At 48.4% G+C, this 18,077-nt stretch overlaps 1 protein-coding gene across 16 annotated transcripts in view; it reads right to left on the reverse strand.

Moving 5' to 3' along the window:
* DST (dystonin) overlaps window positions 1-18,077 on the reverse strand; it is a 2,190,048-nt gene that overhangs the window by 1,269,922 nt on the left and 902,049 nt on the right. The window lies entirely within an intron of this gene.

The following is an 18,077-nucleotide window of genomic DNA, read 5'->3' on the forward strand; positions in this document are numbered from 1 at the left end:
ATAAACCTACTTTGCTAGCTTGGCTTCAAGAATTACATTGTTTTTTTTTTAAACCAGCATTTCTAAGATTTGTAATATATGAATGTATTGCTAATGTAAATATTCAGATTCAAATATTTCATACTCTTGATATTAATATTTCTTCAGTTTCCACTCATTGTTTTAGTTTTCATGAAGTTATGGCTCTTGAAATCCACCAAATTGTCACCTTCATGAAACCCATTACATGTGCTGGTAATCCTTTCCCAATTCCGATGATCATGGAGTGTATTGATAACTTGATCCCTTTTCTGACCAGGTGATCAATCCATCGCTTCATCCTGACATTCCTGCTTGTGTAAAATGCACCGAGCTAACACCCCTGTATTAAAACCCTATTATGAACCCTACATCCTGACCAAACATGTAACTATCGACCAATTGTCAACATTCCGTTCCTCGTGAAGATGCTTGAAAAAGCAGTCACAAACTAACTCTATACCTTCACTGAATTCCTCAGGTTGCTGGGCGAATAACAGTCAGGTTTTAGACCTGGACGAGGCATTGAGACCACCCTTGTGGGGGTCATGGTCCAAATACTATAAATAATGATGAGGTTTCACTCCTGATTATGTTGGATCTGTCAGCCATCTTTGACACCCTTGACCACAGAATTTTGCTCAGCAGACAGGAAGCCGTGGCTGGGGTGTAGTATACAGCATTGGGATGCTTCAAATCTTTGTAATGCATTCACTCACGCGTTACTAGTCTTGATGACATCCAGACGGATTTCTCTAGTCAGTGTGTGGCCACCCCCCAGGGTTCTTTGCCTCCAGTACTTTTCAGTATATATACTGAGCCATGTCAAGGCTTGCCCACCAAACTGAAGGTAGGGAATCCCTGCTATGCAGATGATAACTCAACTATTCTTCAGAAATCTGGTGATTTCTTTTCCAACACTAACTCACATTGAAATGTTTCATTAATAAAAATGTTGAGGCAGTAATACTGGCTCATCTTCACAAGTAGTAAGATAGAGCTAACTCTTAATCATTCTCGCAGGTGTCCATTGGGCATGCCTTCTTCTTTTCAAGTTGACACCTTCAATGGACCTATTCTCTCTATTAAAACTTTAGGGGTTCTGTTTGAGTCTCATGTGGACTTGACCGCTCAGGTCAACTAGGGGTTCAATACCAAATCGTACTATCTGACTTGATTCTCCCGTATCTGGAGAAATTCCATCTTTTTACCATTGCCTGAGCTATTGTCGGATCAAAGTTGTACTAGTGTGTTACTCTGTATTTCGGGAAATATACAATTTTCTTATTCAGAAACTTCTGAGTCTTACTAAACAATGCAGCAAGGATCACAACGAATGCTAATTTTCGATCTCACATGACGCCTCTATTATGTCATCTTTTCTGGCTTCTCATCATAGCCAGGACTACATTTAAGGTGTACAATTGAGTGCAAAAATGTGCCTAAGGGAATGTACCTGGCCTCTCCAAGATTTTGCTAGTCTCCCCACCAGAAGCAAAACCATTTTGATGCAAGGGACCAATATTTGGAATAACATGATTGATAATCAGAGATATTAACCAAAACTACACCAGTTTAAAAATGCTTAAAATCCTCTCTTCCACCTTCATTTTGATTTTTAATGTCCAGATGTGCAACATCGCTTTGGCCCTTTTCTGCAATCCGAGCGTTCCATTACCCCTGGGTTTGCTATTGTATATAAATGAATTTAACATAAGAATCTTCTATTGTTTTTAAAAAAATATCTTAAAAAAATAATAGGCATTTAAAATACCACTTGTTTTTACCGTTGCCACCCTGCCTGTATTAAGGTCCTTAATGTCTTGCATTTACTGTTAGATAACTTGTTACCAAAGGCGGAATTATCAAGGCGAGTGAATATACTCTGAATTGTGGTTCAGTCCCCAAACCAAGACACTTGTGCAGAGTCCAGTTTATGGATGATAACATTCATCACAATGTGTTAATGCCTACTGGGATTCACAATGCCCTTTCCAAGGGCCAGATAAGTATCTTGCTGCAGGTCTCAAGCCAATGTAATCATGGGGCCTGTCCATGAATGCTTAGGCTTAGATGATTGCAATGCATTCATTGCTTTGTCGTGCTCGGTCCCCAAGCACCACACACATATAGTGTGGGCATAGGTAGTCAACATCTTTGGCATGCAATGCATGAACCCAGAAGCTTTTGAAGACAACATGGTGCAGAAAAAACGTATTTCCCTGAGAGAGAAAAATGTTCCTAAAACAGCATGCTGAGAACGTGGAAAAAAGGAACTGAGCTCACGGGGCGTCGTCGTGTCCTATTTGCAGTCATAATCACTTCTGGAGTCGAGGAATTGACCATCAGACTACGTTGAGGCACACAGCGCCTCTGATGGGTAAAAGTTTGCAATGCCAGCTCTGCCTCTTAGTCAATATCTGAAAACTGAATCCATGGGCAGACGCCATATATTAGATATCTTTTTTGGAGGCTGACTAACCCACAAGGATGATGTAAGGTGCCCCATCAGTCTGTCCTGGCTTAAAAAGATTGGGAGAGCTGGAGGGACTCTAGACCAGCATGTTGCTGTAAGTATAGACAATGCAAGGCAATGAGGGGAGCAGAAAAGAGTAGCCAGTATGACAATATTTTCACCTACACAGAGAAAAGAGAAGAAGTGGGATTGAAAAGAAAAGTGCACAGTATGGGCAAACCCATCAAGGGACCTTAATCTCATGACACATCATTTGAAATGACAATGCCGCAAAAGTGAGATTGTTACCTTAATGTATTGACCAACTAGGGCTACACAGAAGCTTTGAACAAGAGGTTCAAGTCTGAACTGCACTTGGCGAGCAGAAGTGGCACTTGCACAAGGCTGCGCCTTACTTGGGCACATCAATTTCACTGCAAAGTCGTCACCATATGCCAACCCGACATTCCTGCCTCTGCCGATTTCCGTGCCAGAGGAACACGGAGTCATTTGAAGATATGTATTTGGCAAACACCAATGGACGATATATTTCCTGATGTTAAAGAAGCCATAATTGAAATGTCTTTCGTTGACAGGGTGTTCCTCTTGTTATCTAATCTCACGCAGCTTGTTGGCACGTACACTGAGTCATTACCACCCTAACTACACGAACTCAGGGACATGGGAACAAAAGGCAAGTGTGTTAACACTTGGCAAGTGTATGTTAGCCAATAAATCTGTGAATATGCTGTCAAAGTGGGAAAAGGCACATCACCTTTAGAAAGTTACCTATGAGACGCACCTTTTTTCTGAATATTTAATTATGATACATTGCCATTTATTTACTGACCATGTAGAATTTCAGTCACCGGCGAATTGCTACCAGTCCCTCCAACCTCCTTCCAAGCCACAGCCCCTGAAGGGCAATGCGCGCATACTCGTGGCCACTACCTTCTTTTTGCCCTTGATGTCAATTTTGCCGAACATGCCATGTCCACATGGGGAGACAGACCTAGTACTACTCTTGAGCCCACTGGACTAACAAGGTATGGCATCCTACCCCCTCACATCCTGTTCTTTCTGCTGACAGACGAATTTTGGTATTCGCATGCCAAGTTTACATGACCATTGAGCATTTCAGATTTCTTTGTCAAATGGCAGGTACACAAGTACTCCACTTTAATGCAAGTGTCAATCTTCCCTGAGGCATCTTCTCTGCTTGACATACAGCAGGGCCATAGGTATTCCCTCTCGGAGCCTGACGTCATGTGCCCATCTGGGATAAGCGGTTCGCTCTATTGGAAACACAGTATTTTGTCTTCGAGGGGATTGTGTCCTCCGACGTATTCCACATCTTTGACAGTGATTACCACAGCTGTGCTGCTTCGGAAAACATTTTCGGCGTCCTGCGTCGATGACGTCGATACGCTCCCCCGAGGACCTCCTCCGACGGTCGACATCACTGGATGTTATATATAGGACGCACGACGCCCGTAGCCTCAGTTCTGTTTTTTCCGCGAAGGTGTTCGCTTCGAAATCTCGGCGCGCCTTGGTTCGATTGTTGTTCGAGTGAGATGTCTTCGTCTTCTGCTACCGCGAAGTCACGCTTCACGAAGTGTCGGGACTGCGGTTCCAAGATGTCTCTTATGGACCCGCACAACGTCTGCCTCAGGTGCTTCGGCGAGAGCCACGCCACCGATGACTGTGATGAATGCCAGTCTTTGGCGTCAATGGCCTTGCGTGAGAGGAGGAAGAAGCTGTCGGTAGGTAGGGTTTCCAAACCCCGTAAGTCGAAATCTGCTGGGCTTTTGACCGACGATTCGAGGGGCGACTCTCCGCGTCAACGTAAGTCTAGGGGGTCTCGTTCTAGGAGTGGGTCCCGCCATTCCTCTGCCTCTTTGAGGCATTCACGGAAGCGCCGTCACCAGCCGCCTTCCCCGTCCTCGTCAGAGGACTCCGCCGGTGGCTTGTCCCACGAAACACTCGTCGCCGGCCAAATGGGATGAATTCTGCCAGCAGATGGTGGCGATTTCTGAATCGCAGGGCACTGTACCGTCCGCGCCTTCGAGAGAAGCTGGCAAGGAACGCTCTAGAGCCACCACTAGCACGCCTTCGGGCTCGGGCGGTCAGTGCGATCATAGGGAACCATCGAGGTCCGGATCGGACAAGGATGATCGCCGCTGTGCCCGCTCCAGGTCCCGGTCCTCAACAACGTCGAGACCGGTGGAGCCTGTGAGGCCTTCGAAGAAGGCATCGATGCCATCTGCGCCATGTCCGTCGAGGGACTTGCTCGAGGCTCCGGCTCTGAGAAAGTCGTCAACGCCACTGGCGCCGAGACCGTCGAAAGACATCCTCGGGGCTCCGGCTTCGAAGCCGCTGTCAAAGTCGTCAGAGCCTCGGTCAACGTCGACGCCACTCCCATCGGCGCCCTTGATGCATTTTGAGGAAAATTTGTCAGAGGTGCCCCGGATAGCTGTGGAAGCTCCAAGGAAGGCACTCAGCAGGTCTGTGCAGTCTATGTTTGACCCATACTCTGTTCCTCCTCCCAGGGTGGACTTGTTCCAACCCTTGGAGTACATTTCAGAGGTAGAGGAAGGGTCGGATGAGGAGGGGGTTGTGCCTCCTGAGTTGCCTGATGACCTGTTGCCGGGTCATAGCCAATTGGAAGACCTTCGTCAATCCTTACATGACGCAAGTGGTCCTCCCCGGAGGTTGAGTTTGGCAGGCCTGAGCCTGGTACACATGCTGACTCCTCGTACAGGTGCCTCATGTCGAGGGTGACAGAGTATATGGGGTGGTGTATTTTCTGCAGGATGACCTGACAGATATCTTGGACCAAGGTCCACCCACTGACCCGGTGTTGCCATTTCATATGGCCTTACAGAGAAGGGTGGCGGCGGCTTGGACTGCTCCGGAGAGACTCCCGGCAGTGAATAAGTCGTTGCCGAAAAAATATCACCCAGCCAGTGGTGACCCCTGCTACTTGTGTATGCACCCCACTCCAGAGAGTTTGGTGGTGCAGGCGGCTATGGCCCCAGCAAAGCAGGCTGCGTATCCTACAATCCCTCCTGATAGGGACGACAAACGCTTTGATGGTTGGTCTTGCCCTCGTTCAGGATGGCAAGGATGCCATGTGTGAAAGCATTCAGTCGGGTTTGGACGTGGCAGACTGTGTCAGCCGGTCCAATGCGGCGAGTACCGTGATGCGCAGGTTTGCGTGGTTGCGGAAGTCGGGGTTTGCTCCTGATGTACAGTCCCATCTTCTAAACATGCCCTTTGATGGTGTCCATCTTTTTGGCAGCAAGGCTGACCTCCAAAGCTGCAGCCAAGTCCTTGAGCGCTGCAGTGCGTCAACCTCTGCCTTTTCGGCCTAGGGGACAGCAATGGAGGGGAAGTTCCTTTCGATACTACTCTTCCTTTTGGTAGATTTAGGGGAGCTGCCAGTCAAAGGGGCCACCGTAGGAGTACCAGAGGTGGAAAGCAAGGTACTCGAGGTGCCAAAGCCGCTCGGGCAGTTGCTTCTTTGCCCTCAGGCACTGCCGCAGCCGCTTCCGCTCAGTCATGAGGCCATGTCCCATGGTTCGCCGGTTGGGGTAAGGCTGGCGCAGCATCTTGTAGAATGGCGTGCCATTACTTCAGATGTGTGAGTTCTGGAGATCATAGCCCACGGCTACTGTCTTCCTTTCCGGCAGAGGCCTCACTACAATCCACCGGGAAAGCTCTCTTTCAAGAGTCCGGATCCGCTCCTTGCGCAAGAAATCCTATCCCTGCTAGAGAAAGGTGCCATAGAACTGGTACCTGTAGCAGAGAGGAACAAGGGATGTTATTCCCCATATTTTTTTAACCCAAAGAAAGACGGAGGATTGAGACCCATCATGGACTTGCGTGGTTTGAACAAGCTCCTCAGGAAGGACAAGTTCAAGATGGTTACTCTTTCTCAAGTCCTCCAGGCCCTTCAACTTCAGGATTGATTAGTGTCTCTTGACCTCAAGGATGCTTACTTTCTTGTGCCGATTCATCCCAAGCACAGGAAGTACCCGAGGTTCGCGGCTGGCGACTCATTTTCAGTTTCGGGTCCTGCCGTTCAGATTGACCTCCGCCCCGAGGGTCTTCACCAAGCTGGTGGTGGTTGTGGTGGCAGCGCATCTCAGGAAAGGGGGGATTCACGTCTACCCCTACCTGGACGATTGGTTGATCAGGGCGCGCTCTCCCGAGCAAGTCCTGGATCATCTGTAGGTCACCTGCCACTCCCTTCACAAACTGGGCTTCTCCCTCAAATTAAAGAAGTCTCATGTGACATCTACCCAGCGGCTCCAGTACATCGGAGCAGTGCTAGACACATCCCTAGGGCAGTGTTCGCCTCCCCAGGTGAGGGCTCATCACATTCTGCAGATGGTGGACAAATTTCAACGTGCCCAGAGTCTCCCGGCGTTCGAGTTCTTGAGATTGCTCAGCCTCATGGCATCCTGTATTTTACTGGTGCCAGAGGCCAGGCTGCGGATGAGATCCCTGTAGTGGGCACTCAAGATGCAGTGGTCACAGTTCTCCGGCAGGATGTTGGATCCCGTTCAGATTCCGCCCTTGGTCGACCAGGACCTTCTGTGGTGGGCCATCGAAGGAAATCTGTTCAAAGGGGCTCCGTTTTGGCAACCGTGGCCGGAGGTGACGATCGTCACGGACGCATCCCTCACGGGCTGGGGAGCTCATGCCAATGAGCTGACAGTCAGCGGGCGTTGGTTTCCGTCGGAGTCCAGACTCCACATCAATCTGTTAGAGCTGCGGGCTGTCAGGCTAGCCCTGAAGACTTTTCTGCCGTCTGTGCGGGGGAAGAATGTCCTGATTATGACGGACAATACAGTGGCCATGCACTACCTCAACAAAAAGGGGGGGCAGGGCCACTCCCACTGTGCAGAGAGGCGATGCAGCTCTGGTTCTGGGCCATCCAGCAGGAAATTTCGATCTCGGCAGTTCATCTGGCCGGAGACGAAAATGCGGTGGCGGACACACTGAGCAGGCAGAGCACGGTCTCTCACGAGTGGAAGCTGGCTCAGGAAGTTCTTTTGGAGATCTTTGCCCTTTGGGGGACTCCACAAGTGGATCTCTTCGCCACCAGTGTCAACCGGAAGTGTGAGAAATTCTGCTCGTGGGATTTTCCTCCAAGAGGAGCCTTAGGGAATGTGTTTGTGGTGGAGTGGTCCTTCCCACTGCTGTACGCGTTCCCTCCAGTCCCTGTAATTCCGCAGGTGTTGCAGAGGTTTGGTTCCCGGATGATCCTCATTGCTCCGGCATGGGCCAGGAGAGCGTGGTACCCGGACCTTCTAGACATGTCCATCTGCCCTCCACGTCGTCTTCCCTACCGAGACGATCTGCTCTCACGGGAGGGGGGTCGTGTTCTCCCTCCAGAGGTCAAGTTTCTCAGCCTTCATGCTTGGTATCTGAAAGGCTGAGATATAAGGATTGGGACCTCCCTGAAGACGTGATGGAGGTTTTGCTTTCGGCCAGAAGGCCCGCAACGAAATCCCTGTACCCTTGCCGTTGGAAGAAGCTCTCGACTGCTGCAGGGTACAGAATGTGGATCCTTTCCAATGTTCCATTCCTTTGGTTTTGTCTTTTGTGCTTTCTTTAGCCCACAAGGGCCTGCATGTAGGTACCATTAAGGGTTACCTGGCGGCGCTGTCCATATTTAAACGCTCGTCTGAGGAATTGTCTTATTTTAAAATCCCTTTGATTTCTCAGTTTCTAAAAGGGCTAACTCATGTGTTTCCACAGTCGCCTTTCCAGGTGCCAGAATGGGATTTGAATTTGGTTTTAAAGTTCCTAATGGGAGCTCTGTTTGAGCCCTTACATTCTTGTCCATTGAGACTATTGTCCTTTAAAACTGTATTTTTAGTTGCAGTTGCTTCCGCCCGCAGAGTGAGTGAGTTGCAGGCACTTTCCGCCAAACCACCCTTCACAGTGTTCCATAAGGACAGGGTTGTCCTTCGGGTATGGCCTTCCTTTCTTCCGAAGGTTGTGTTGGAATTCCATCTGAGCCAGAAGGTCATTCTTCCGGCATTCTATCCTCCTCCACATCCTGGTAAGGAAGAGGATAGGCTCCATAGGTTGGACCGTAGGAGAGCTTTAAGTTTCTATCTCTCACGGATGTCCCGGGTCAGAGTGGACGATCAGCTCTTTATTGGTTATGCTGGAAGGCATTTAGGTCAGGCTGTTTCCAAGCAGACCTTGTCTAGATGGATCATTTTGACGATCTCGGAGTGTTATCGTTTGGCGGGAAAGGACCCTCCAGTAGGCTTACGGCTCATTCTACTAGGGGTATGGCTGCCTCCACAGCATTACAGAGGGGTGTTCCGATTCGCAATATCTGCGAAGCAGCCACATGGGCCTCTGTCCATACTTTTGTGAAACATTATTCCCTGGACTCTATCCATGGGCAAGATTTGGCCTTTGGCAAGGCAGTCCTCTATTCTGCAATTTGATTGGGCATTCTAAAATATTCTAAATTATTTTCCCACCTCCTTATGTTGGTACTACTTTGGGAGTCTGTCAAAGATGTGGAATACGTCAGAGGACACAATCCCCTTGAAGAACAAGTTACTTTCTTACCTGATAACGTTCATTCGATGGGATGAGGTGGTCGAATCGATCAGAAAGTGTCCCAACGCCTTGCCGAAGGGACATCATCCTCTCGGGCGTGGGAAACACCTGCTGAGCCGAAGGGTTCCAACGCGCCCCTAGGAATCCTGAGTAGAATCCTGAGTAGGGCATAACTGTGATGTCGTCAGTTTGAGGGAAAACCCCAGCAGAGGAAGGGTATCTGCCTCTCTGGCAGGAGTGCACTAATGCTTTGGGTGACCCCGCCCTCCTCAACGAGTCGTCCAGATAAGGGTACAGGTGATGGTCCTCCAAGTGGAGAAGTCCCGTCACTGCATTCATCAGTTTCGTGAAGACACGAGGGGCTGAGTTCAGGCCGAAGGACAGCACTTTGTGGTACGACTTAATCGTGAACCGCAGAAACTTCACATGCAGTCAATAAATGGGTACGTGCAGGTACGCATCTTTGAGGTCTAGGGAACACATCCAATCCACTGCACTCAGAGACTTGCCTATGTGCGCGAGAGTAATCATCTTGAAGCGTTCGAGCTGTAAAGACAGATTTAGAAATGACAGATCCAGAACTACCCTCAGGCCACAGGGTTGTTCTCAGGTGCCTCAAAACTCCTGGAATAGTAACCAAAACCCCTGTCTGCAAGAGGAATCGGTTCTATCGCCTGCCTCCCCAATAGAGACAGTATCCCCCGTAAAAGAGCCGGGGACCCGATCTGACGAAGAGGAGGAGAGTATGGTAGAGGCAAAGGAAGGGGAAGATTGACGGGTGGAGACTACAGATATGAGCAACGGATTGCTGAAAAGACGCTTCCAGGTGTCCTGGAACAGTAACAAATGCTCTCCACATGCAAGCTATGTTCCCCGACCTTTACGTTACTGCTTCTTGACATCAGAAGCGGTGGCAGATGAGGGGGAGCGGAAAAACCTGTGTAGCGTCCTATGCTGCTTCCTTCTGCTGTCGCTGGGCGACCTGTCAGGCCTATGCGTTCCGTGGTTATCGTACCCCCTTGAAGTCAGGGAACGTTCGGGGTTTGAAATCGGTCCTACCCTGGGGCCTCGCTTTGTCAGGATGGCCAAGGACTTGGCGGTTTGAGTGGATGTTTTGTTTTTCGTCAATTAGTCATCGGTGGATGAATGGAAACGGTCCACACCCTCGAACGGCAGATCTAGGATCCGCTCCAGCACATCACACGAAAACTTTGACATACATCTATGCCGTTTTTCTCATCTCAACCCCAAGGCACAGCCCTCGGATGGCTGTGTCGATGTGGGAGTCCAGAGACTCTGAGGGCCTACGCAATGGCCCGGGCATCTGCCAGACCGGCCTTGAGGGAGGCTTGCTTGTCCGAAGGGAGGTCGGGCAGAAATTTGCTGAGCTCCCGCCACAGCTTCTGGTTAGCCGTAGCAAAGATGGTGTCTGCGTTGGCCTGCGGCAGTGCAGTCCTGAGATGGAGTAACAGAGCTTTCTCACAGACTTTGCTCAAGATAATAGTGTTCAGTGTAGTTCACAGTAAAGTTAGTGGCACAGATTCCGGACGAGGTTGGTTGGTAGAAAAGTTAGTTCAAAGAGAAGAGAAGGACAAGCCCTCGGATTGGAGAAAGATTTCAAACACTTTCACCGCGACTGACCGAAATGGACAGCCGGATTTGCACAGTACCTTAAAACGGAGAGGTAGCTGTAGCTGAGGCGGACGTTCCTGGTGGTTCCTGCAGGCTCACGGTTACTGAAGCGACTGTCGGACTGACACGAAGTAGGAAGACTGGAGGGGTCTGCGCCACCCAGGGAAGAAACCAGCAGCAGAGCAAAACAATGAATAAAAGCTGCGCTCCTTAAAACCCAAGCAGGGTCCGACCTTCCTGGCTATCCGGCCCACTGTAGTGCTGTACAGCGAATTCAACCAGAGGAGGGGTCCTGGCTTGTAGTTTGGGCGAACTGGTTGGTCCCACCAGCTCAAGGGAAGAAGTTTCGTGGAGGATCTTCTCTGTCGTCGGATTTGGAGATTCGGACTTGCAGCAGGGCTTCACCAGGCGGTTCAGTTGTGGTAGAGGTCCTCTTCTTCCAGTTCCTCGTTGGTTCTTTCGTTCCAGTGGCGACTCTGCTCTTCCAGTCCCAGAGACCTGCTTTTTATGCAGTTTTCCCCCATTCATACAGCTTGGCTGTCAAACACACAGCAGGGTGGCTGGCCTGGCAAGGCCAGTCCCTTTAGCCAATCAGACAAGAGTGCAACTTTGGTTACTAAGGAAACCCATGGCAGGGGTCCAAAGATCCCTCCCTCACATCCTGCCTACTCAGACTATCAGGCGGCTTAAGGAGGGCTTCTGTGGAGAAGCCTGCGAAAAGACAGCAAACAAAGGAATCATCCCTTGTTTGGCGCGGAGAGTAAAACACGAGAAAGACTTTAACAAAAAGAAATGGCGACTAAACCCAACCGGAGTCAAAATAAAATGTATTTGGTCAAGTGGGTTTATGTTGAAGGCTATTATAATAACCTAAAACATTACCACGTTTATATAAGATAATCGCGGTAGAAAAGTTAGGGTAGTTACCACTGCCACCAGCCAAGTCATAGAGTTAAGGGAGCGAAACAAGGCTCCAAGAGGCACAGACAAAAAGGGATGAGCGTTAACCCTTTCCAATACTCCATGTAAGATGGGGTGTACTGGGTCTGTCGTTTAAAGTGACTATATAAAGTTAATGGCAACTTTACCTGTTTCGGGGGGACAGTAGTCGGCCCCAGAAAAATGGAGTCAGTGGGAAGTCTCAAAGACAACCCTGTGTCACTGCACTGAAGGTGCTGTGTAACACACACAAAAAGGGGTGCAAACGGAGTAGGCGAGGCTCCAGTGACCAAGATCACACAAACAGTAAAGATACACACAGCAAAACACATGTAAGAGTGGGAAAAAAGCTCACACTCTTACCAGGTGAAAAAAATAAATCCCAGAAATCCAGCAGAGCTGCTGGGGGACACTTTAGGTAAGGGAAATCAGCCATTTATGAGAATTCTCCCTAACTGCCGTTAGCCTTAGCGGTCTCGAGCATGCTAGAATATGAATGCGAGGAACCTCAGGCAAGGAGTCTCTGCGATGTGGAGCCCTGCTGGACAGAGGGCTTACCTTGTCTTGACTAGAGATCCCAGCGACAAAGTCCTTAAGGTGGGGTGGAGGAGAAGTGTGGCAGATCTCCCTCCACCATGACAAATGATTCTCAATGCCCTGTAACCAAGAGCGCTGCAGGCGGCACATGAGTCCCAGCGGTGGTCAGGCCCCGAACACTTAAGCCAGTGCATGGGTGTCCGAGGCCGGGAACGAGCGGTCACAAGAATCACATCTCTTGAATCCTCCTGCGGCAGACATGCACTGAGTAGGTGAGGCACCGAAGGGAAGTGAAATAAGAATTGAAAAACAAACTGGGAGCATGCAGAAGCTAAAAAAGTCTCCGCACTGGTTGCCAGATCTGACACCGTCCGTGCGGAAAAAGGGACTGAGGTGAGGCGCCGGAGCTCCAGCATGCTATACAAAATGTAAAGGGGGAGCTCAATATTTTGCTGCCAAAGGTTCCGTTACTGTCCCCATGTTGGGGGACGCCCACAAGGATGGAGGAAAGGGACGGAACATATGAGTAAGTAGGAGGGGCTCTTCCTTGCACATACACACATGGGGAGAGAGGGAAAGGGCCTTATTGGCTAAGGAGACCTGGCCAATCCTCACAGACGCAGGGGCATTTGATCAAGGAACAGGAAGTAGGAAGTGTGCGTTGTTTGGGTGAGGTCAGCAGTGGTGGTGGAGGACGACTAACAGACCATCAGGAGGAAGGAGGGTGCAATGGTTTGTGGAACAGATTTGTAGAGAAGATGAGGCATTGTCTTAGGAGTTTAGTGGTTCTGTAGTGTGAATGTGCATGCTTGTGATATGATTGTGTAGACTAGTGTAAGATAGAAATGTGAGAAGACTGGTACAGAATGCAAGGAGGGTGACTATTAGTAGTGGGAGGAAGAGTAGTAGTGGGTGGAGTTGATTGGAGGGAGTGGTAGTGTACCTTTTCTCCCAACCCAGTCCCTTGGCTCTTCTGTCACCTCACAGGCTCCTAGCCCTCTGCATAAAATAGTACACAAGGAGGGTAGTGACGTGACTACCCTCCCCCAATCCTGCCTCCATGTAGCACACAGAAGGCCATGAGGGCACCTAAATAAGGTGCTCTGATAGCCTCACATGAGCTTCGACTCATGAGCACCACCTTTCGCCTGATGAGAGAGCAGCCCTGCAGGCCCTCATTCATGGACTGCAGCACAACACATATAAGGGCCTTCAGGGCCTCTGCTCCTGTAGGCAGGAGGTGGTGCTGACTGCACAGCTCTCCACATCAGATTGAAAGATAGGGAGCAGTCTGCAATCAATGGCAGCACCCTGTTCATAATGAGTGGGAGACAGCTCCATTTTCCTGCATGCATGGGCTGCTGCAGCCTTATCCAAACAAGGAAATCATACGCAAAAGTAAAGCATAGATTTAGTATGGGGCCTTCTTCGTTTTTCCTTGTGTGCTGAACATGCTTCAGGAATATACTAAGATCTGGTAATTAGTCTATGCCTTGCTCTTACCTATTGGGCGCAGTGACAGGATCTTAGGTTTCTGTGAAAAACCAGAGGGTGTCTCACAACCTAGTACAAGGGGATCCCATACTCAGGTGGCCAGGGAAAGTCCATTGCTTTTGGATCCCAACACTGGGGGTGGACAAGTGAGGGACGATCACCTGGGTAGGGGGTCCTCGGGGAGTGGGAGAGAAGCACCCAATGGTGAGACATGGTATCCCCCCATTTTCCACAACCGATCTATCGCCTATCCCTGCTTATTTCATGGGAAACTACAGCTCCAATAATTCCACCCCACATTATGTTGACAACAGTACTGAGCCGAGGAAGATGAGGAATGAGGTCAGAAAGATTGCCTCCACTGACTTGCATTGGCTCTGTCCTTGTAATGAGGCCAGGCAGAGTCAGGCACATACTCCTTACAATATACACCTGCCAGTTGTTAACACTCCCTGTGAGGATAATTGGTGGCGTGCACAGGCACAATATGAGCGAGGCGGGGTATGAGAAGGAACAGCTCTTTCGAGGCTGATGCATACCAGGCTTTGGAAGTTGGAAGGCTAACAGGCTTATCAGCAGTTGCAAGGATCGAGAGAGAATAAGGCGATAATTCTACACTTCTGGGAAGCCTTAAGCATTCCAAAACCGAAACCGAGTGAGCAGAGTTAACAAACCTTCAAGTTGCCAGAAAGCTGCCTGCATCCCTCTCGGGTGAACGGTGGAGTTGCGGAGGAGCAGAGGAGCCTTTGTAACAGCCTTGACTGGTGCATGAATGAGGTGAAAGAAAAACAACTAACACGACCGGTGAGTTATCGAGGGCAACAAAAGTGCAGTTTGTGTTAAAAGCAAAAGTAACTGTAATCTGAAAGTTGAAGGTTGCTGATAAAACACAAATGGAAAGGACAATTGTTGAATTGTAAAAGAAAAGGATACAAACTAACAGAGTGGTCCTGCGAGGTGAAGTCACACATTCAAAAGTCTCTGTGAAATGTGATGAGAGTTGGAAGATATTACAGCAAGAACCAAAGGAAAGAAAGTAGGAAAGAAAGTAACTGCGTTAAGGAAACAAAATTGAATAAGAGGAAAGTGAAGTATGTGAACTCTGAATATGCCAAGAGGGCAAAGCACATGAACTTTGGGAAAAGGCCAAGAGGGCAAAATAAAGATAATAAGAACTAAAAGTACCAAGAGGCATTGGTGTTGCAAGATGAGGAAGATTGTGACTTGTAGAATTGTTAAAAGAAAGATCGAAGTGGTCATGCAGAGGTCTATTTAAATCCTTGCAGTTTAAAACGCGGGGAAGGGAACCCCCACAAAAAAGAGACTGGCTCGAGCCCGGCAGGGGGAAGCTTGTGCAGAACTGTGAGAAATTGAGAACGTGAATGTGAACAGAGTATTGACGACAAGACAGTCAAAGGCTAAGGAAGTATTTGAACTACCAGAAGTTTGAAGCCCGAGACTGAACTGTTGAATTGTACCAGTAAGCCAAAGTGTGCGAGACGGATAGAACTGTGCCATCCACGTATCCTTTTTAAGAAACTCTAGACCTCGTGGGGCTGAACGTGGGGAAGGGAGTTCTTACTTAAGCCATTCTGACAGTTCTTTTGAGACACTATTTTCCTATTGTATTCCCGTAACACATTTGTCATTTTGAGAATGAGGGCAAGATTAGGTTTTCTTAGTATAGACCTTTTTATTTTGACTAGATTGACTTGTACTTGTTTGTTATTTGTTTAATGGTCGAGACTACTCCCATTCTAGAGTTAGGGCCGGCTAGGAATTCTACCAACCCAACCAAAATACTAAAGGTTTTTCGAAAACTTGCATCCAGTGTGTCTGTGTCTACTACTCGACACCATGCCTTCCTTACAGTGTGCACACTCCATTATTGGCCAAGGGAGTATTGGTTTAAACTGTAGCATCCCTTTTTGATGGATCAATTGTCACATAAACCATATTATACAGCAACGTCTACTCAATATAATCTCAATGGATTTGCTGCTCAGATTGTTGAGTCTCCACTAGAAACGAAGCCCTGAAACTCTTCTGACCATTTTAAGTCTAATGATTAAGGGAGAGAAAGGAACCATCCAGATTAATTACTTATGTCACGTGCTGATACTTAGCTTTAAGATTTCAAAAATGTCTATCAGTTTACAGGCACCTTGTTATTAATCTTTACAGAAAATATATCATCAAAAAGAATCATTTTCCCAGCATCTCCTATTTACACTCAATCCTAATCATATTGGGACTTCATTGGTCAGCGCCGGCTCTTTGTAGGAAAGTTAAATGACTCAATTTCTTGAGTTTGTGAGCATAATCAGGGCTATCATCACAGTGGTTTAAAGGAATGCTCAAAATTAACAGACCCTCGATACTTAGTGTGGGTCTGGTTTCTGGTGCAACTTGCAGAGACCCTGGCTCTTCCTTCTGGTTGGCTAGTCAATACATCCGACGTTGTGGGTATAGTCTCAGATCATTGAAAAGGGGACACATTCTGCTCAATCTTTTTTTTTTAACAACTTTATCTAAATCGGTTGCAACATGGAGTACCATTACATACATAAAGCTTAGAGCATTGAAAGAATACCACAAATAGCAGAGCGCACATAGCTCACTCCCCCCTCCCTCAACCTCCCCACCACAAGCCCCAAAATTGATGGGTCAATATGAAAGCTAATGCACCTGTAGAAATAGTCTCATCAATTGTGATGTATGCATTAACTCTGGGAGCATGGCATCGTAGTCCAGGAGTGGGGGAGTGGGGACCAGATATCAGCAAACTGTTGTAGTCTACCCTCTTTGGCTGCCGTAATTTTCTCTGCCACTAGAGCGTCCCAGATTTGAGTCCACCATAAGGCAATTATTGGGCCCTCAGGAGATTTCCAGGCATGGGCTATAGTGATCTTAGCAGCCAGAAGGAGTTGGATGATCCTTGGCTGTATTCCCGGATCTGGGGTATACCCCTGGAACTGGCGCCCCCAGCAGGAGCACTTCGGCTGAAGTGGAAGTCTTATGTGGGTGATGATCTCAATAACTGCAAGGATCTTTTCCCAGAACACACCAATTAGGGGGCAGTTCCACCACATGTCAAAGTACAAGCCTTGTGCTCCACATGTTCACCAACACACTGTGTCCAAGGCCCTCTGCATCGGTGTAACCATGTTGGGGGGGGAAGTATCAACAGAGTACAAGCTTAAAGGAACACTCTTTGTTCATTACGCAAGTAGAGGAAGAGTGGCTTCTTGTCCAGACGTCCAACCACATCTGGTCGCCTATCTGATGAACCAGGTCTACTTCATGTATATTTGGGTTGAGAAACAAGCCGATCTTCCTGTAGTAGTTATATATTTTAGATGTGTTTCCCCCTTGAGACTCTTCCTGCAGGGTAAGTTCAATGAGCCCAGGAGTCAGTGTGGCCCACTGGTTGACTGATGGGTGTGTGATCCAATGACGTAGTTGGGCATATGTAAATCGGTCCACTTCAGTCAGATGGAACTTTTCCTTGCAGTTTTCTAATGTACAAGGCTGGCCATTGTCAAACAAGTCCACTACAGTGAGCAGTCCACCTCAAACCCAGTGTCCACAAGGGCCAGGTTGCATGCCCGGGATGAAAGAAGAGTTTTGAAAAATCAGAGTGGATGGCCCTATACCTCTTGCGACCGCTTTATATCTCAACACCCAGTCCCAAATTTGTACGGATATTTTCGTGGAAGAGAACAGCAAAGGCCAAGACCTCTGTGTGGAGTGGGGAACGTGTGGCAAGGAATGAAGAGGAAGTGGGGTACTGGACTGTTCCATGTTAACCCATTTCTGCCTGGTCTGGGAAACCTGCCATTCAAAGAGCTGCGCCAGCTGAGCAGCAGCATAGTATTTACGTAAATTGGGAACCCCCAGGCAGGCACTGCTCATCACCCTTTTGGGAATTCTAGCTTTTCCACCCTGCCAGATAAATTGGAAAACCTTCTGCTGCAGATGGAAGAGGGGACCCTGCAGGATCTCTACTGGGAGGACCGAGCATAAGTACAGAAACCGAAGGAGGAGATTTATTTTATAGGCCATAATTTACCCCATTAAAGAGATTTCTTGGGTTGACCATCTTTCCAGATCGGCTTCCAATGCTTTGAAGAGAGGAGGAAAATTGGCTGCATAGAGCTTCTCCGAAACTACGGCAATACATACCCCTAGATATTCCATAGATTTCCTATTCCATTTAATTGGCAAATCGGTTATGAGAGAATGTCATTAGTGGATAGACCCCACCCCCAAGGCAGACGATTTATTGTAGTAAATATCAAAGCCTGCCATCGGACCAAAGGATTTTAATCCTCAGAGGGAGTGCTGTAAGGCGGCCTATGCGTTAGTTAACATAAGTAACACATCATCCGCGAAGAGGGATTTCTTG

This window comes from Ambystoma mexicanum, chromosome 4p (assembly GCF_040938575.1).
Source record: "Ambystoma mexicanum isolate Mex_15411 chromosome 4p, UKY_AmexF1_1, whole genome shotgun sequence".
In the NCBI taxonomy this organism is placed as follows: domain Eukaryota; kingdom Metazoa; phylum Chordata; class Amphibia; order Caudata; family Ambystomatidae; genus Ambystoma; species Ambystoma mexicanum.